The following is a 4,341-nucleotide window of genomic DNA, read 5'->3' on the forward strand; positions in this document are numbered from 1 at the left end:
AGAATGGATGAGATGGGAGAGTGTGGAACAACGCAAGATTGGCTGGCAAGACCTATGGTCAATGGAACAGAGCAGGATCAGTTTCCTCATCAGGTCAACATATGATGTTCTCCCATCACCACAGAACCTAAACCTCTGGGTAGGAGAGGATCCCTCATGTCCTTTGTGTTCATCACCTGCAACATTAAGGCACATTTTGACAGGATGTAAGGTGGCTCTTAGCCAAGGACGGTTTACTTGGCGCCATGACCAGGTGCTGCGATGTTTGGCCTTAGCATTGGAAGACAAGCGTAACATGACCAATAAGTTGTCACCTGTTCCATCAAAACATTACACACAAAAGACAACATTCCTCCGCCCAGGAGAGCAACCACCAAGAAAAGGTGTTAAAACCAATCCTCGCCCAGGACAACTGGAAGCTGCTAGAGACTGGAAAATGCTGGCAGATGTTGGTCAACGGCTTATTTTTCCACCTGAGATTGCCACCACTAACCTTCGACCAGATATTGTCTTGTGGTCTGGATCAGCACGCCTTGTTCACCTGGTAGAGTTAACAGTGCCATGGGAGGACGCTGTAGATGAGGCGTATGAGAGGAAGAAACTGCGGTATGCTCAACTAGCCACTGAAGCGGAACAGCGAGGATGGAGAGTTCGGGTTTACCCAGTGGAAGTGGGTTGTCGAGGATTTGTGGCACACTCTACAACCCGGTTTCTCAGAGACGTCGGAGTCAGTGGCCAAGAGTTGCGTCGCACAGTGAAGAACTTATCTGAAGCAGCAGAGAGGAGCAGCAACTGGCTGTGGTTGAGACGTAAAGATTCTGGCTGGGGATCTCAAGCACAATAGAAAGAAAGAAACGCTGATGTACAGGTAAGTAAGCTGGGCTGAGTTGAGTGGGGGACGGAGGGGGGTGATGCTGGGACGCCAGAATCACCGTCGAGCCCTCTTGAGGTGTCGTGGGCTAGTCGACGAAACACTGAGGATGGAAGGTGCCCACTTGAAAACCCCAGAGATGTACCCTACTTAGCTCAATCCAGACGGTTGTCATGCTGATGCGCTGGGGAGGCCGCACTTTGGTTGATCCCCGGAGCCAGCATCGCAGCCGTTGTGTGTGCTGATGCGCCAGGGAGGCAAAATAAGCTGATCCCTGGAGCCAGCATTACACTTCAGCCATTAACAGCAGACAGAAGGATATCTACATCATCATATGGAAGGAAACGTAAATGGATGGAGACACATATGGATCGCATTAGTTTACTGTAAAGCTACGTCTTAGTTGGTGCTTATCTTGGCGAGAGCCGAGTTCAAATCAGCATGAAGTTTTAACATCTACTCTCGTGTAATGGAAATCATTTTATTTATAGTAACCAGTCATGCACAAATAGTTTGTGACAAAAAACACATTAGAATACTAGTGGTTAAAACAATATTAAACTGGTATTTCTAAGTTTTAAAAAAAATAAAAAGTGAGGTTTGTGAGCTACTTAGTTCAACCACTTTTTGTTAATTCCGGTAATCTTTTTTCTGTTTTCATTTTTTAGATCACTATTAAAATAATGTCTCCTGATCTTCAGAGAGGACAGTTAAAAATTGTACGGGGATCTGGTTTGCCATTAGTACTGACCAACGTTGAGGCGACCTGTGATGAAGTACTGAACGCTGCAGTTGCTAAGCACAGGGCGTTTGATCAGAATTTTCGTGATGGGGATTACTACTTACTTTACCCAGACATGACAAAAGTTCATTTTATACCAGGAACCCAGGAGCTTTTTAATCTTAAATCCTACAAAGAGGCATGTGGGAAACCATACAGAAGAATTCTATTATGTCTATGTCTGCAGACAGAATTCCAGAAAAATGGTAAGTGGATAATGTATTGAATTTAGAATTATAATAAAGAGTGACTGTGACTCAGATTACTATTTTCATATTTCCGCAGAAAATCCTACTGTTGAAATATCTGATAGCGATTCTGAGGTTATATTGAAGCACACAGAGAATGATGATCTGGATGAAACACTGGTAATGTAGTCAGTAGTAATACTACACAAAAATCATTTAATAATGTAGTTGTTTCACATATTAACTTCAGTGATTTTTATTTTAACACAAAGGTTTGTAGTCTAGTCTTTAGGGTAGCAATATGTCATTTTAAAGAAAACGCTAGTTACTATTTTTTTGTTTTGTTTTGAAAGCCATGGAAGCAAGGTGCTTCAAATCAAGCCGAGGCTGACCGAAGTGCACAGCAGTCGTCATCACATACCGTGGATATGAGACCCCAGGGAAGCAGTAGTAATATCTGCTATAGGTATGCTTTACATTCACTTTTTACACAGTGTAAATTGTAGCAGAAACTAACATCTGTTTTTCCAAATCCTAATTGATAAGACTTCATATTCCTAAAATCAGTATAGCTAATATAGTTAAAGGGTTGTGCAACTTTGAATTTGTTTTTATTGTTATTATTACAGTTAAAAAAATGTAGGTTGTTTCATTCCCCACCTTGCCTTTTCTTGAATTTATTATGTGTGTTTATTTCAAGATTTTCATTTGGATTAATCATAATACAGCCCAAATGTTGGTTTTTAATACAGAATAAACAGAATTGTACTTTTTTATATTTTTTTAGTTGTTAGTTATACTTGACATTGAAGTTCTGACTAATTAGTCCTTAACAAAGGCGGGAAAACATTTGGAATTATAAAACTTGCATAGTTAAACAATTAAACTCTTGGTTAGCTTTATTACCAAGATACCACTGCAGAATTTGTTTTCAGATTTGTATTATTTGTCTCCTTTCAGGAACTACACTGAGGTATTTGCACCAATCCCTCTCAGTGATGACAGCAGTGTTGAAGACACAGAAGAAACTGTGATAGGTGATAGGTAAGTAGGTTTTTTTCTTTGGTTAACCTATTACTTTCATGATTTACAACAGTAATATGTATAAAAAAATATTGTTAACACTACCTGCCAACCATTTCTTTAATATTATTTTTTTTAATTGGAGATACAAAATATTAGGCTGTGCAATATTTGGAAATTACTTATTTTGTTTTTCTATTCTTAGAGCTCAAGAAAGCCATATTACAATAAGTAACATCATAGAAGATTTATTTCTTCAAGTCAATAATGCAGCCTGCAGTCGCTTTATAATTAAGAGAGCTGATGTCTGGGATGGAGCAATGCGGGGTTTCCGTAGAAGTAACTATGAACCCCAGAATTCCATTATGGTGAAATTTACGGATGACATTGGAGTCACTGAAGAAGGAATTGATACAGGAGGACCAAAACGGGAGTTCCTTGGTCTTCTAATGGATCACTTGCATAAACGTCCCATATTTGAAGGACCAGAAACACAAAGGTTTCTTAAATATGATGCAACTGGTAATGTTTTTTTCCTTCTTTAAAAAATAATATATTTTTTTTGGTTTAACATCTACAAAATTACTGTAAAAAGGTTTCATTTTAAAAGGTTTATATTTTTTAGCTTTACACTTGTCTTCAAGATTGAAGTACAATGGTAAAACTACAAATTAAAAATAAAAATGAATAACAGTAGTGACTGTATAGACAATGTGCAATTGGTATAAATAGACCGATTGTTGAAATTGCTGCCCTATTCGTGAAATCTCTGAGATTATATATATATATATATATATATATATATATATATATATATATATATATATATATATATATATATATATATATAATTTCATATTACACTACATATATTTTGTCAATTTACCAACATAGTTTGGTTGACAAAAATGCTACAGTTTGGTGTAATGCTTGCAACTATTATTTATGTTAAGGTGAGAAGAATGACAAATACTTCATGGCTGGAAGAATAATTGTTTTTCATCTGGCTGGCTGCAAGACAGTCATTAAAGAATTGGACGACAAGGAGAAACTAGTTGAAGACTTTCTTAAGTGGTATATAATTAAAAGAAATGCATTTGGCATCGAGCGGTAAGTATTCTAAGATTTTATTGTCCGGTTTTAAAATAATGCAATCTTTTATCATGAGCAAAAATAAAAATAGTAATTGACTTACATTTATTTTGAGATTTTAACAGAATACGCATATGGGCCTGGGCCAAATTAAAACTTTGACCCACCTGCTAATCGCAAATTACAAAGCCAGCATTAATGTTGGTTTCCCTCTGGTGTAGAAGGAATAACCTCACAAACAAAGTATCAGGTTTGTAATTTGCGATTAGTGGGTAGGTTAAAGTTTTGATTTGGTCCAGGCCATAGTTGACCAGAAAAATAAATGATTTCAATCAGCATGAATAGTATGTGATTACTCAGTGTTATTCACACTTTTGCAATTGACA

General features: G+C 37.3%; 1 long non-coding RNA gene across 1 annotated transcript; it reads left to right on the forward strand.

The window, feature by feature from the left end:
* The first annotated feature begins 1,421 nt into the window (after positions 1–1,421).
* On the forward strand, positions 1,422–3,381 carry LOC131704982 (uncharacterized). Its single transcript, XR_009310101.1, has 4 exons — positions 1,422–2,020; positions 2,194–2,306; positions 2,801–2,884; positions 3,069–3,381. It is a non-coding gene; the product is annotated as an uncharacterized LOC131704982 (long non-coding RNA).
* The last annotated feature ends 960 nt before the right edge of the window (positions 3,382–4,341 follow it).

This window comes from Acipenser ruthenus, chromosome 33 (genome assembly GCF_902713425.1).
Source record: "Acipenser ruthenus chromosome 33, fAciRut3.2 maternal haplotype, whole genome shotgun sequence".
NCBI lineage: Eukaryota > Metazoa > Chordata > Actinopteri > Acipenseriformes > Acipenseridae > Acipenser > Acipenser ruthenus.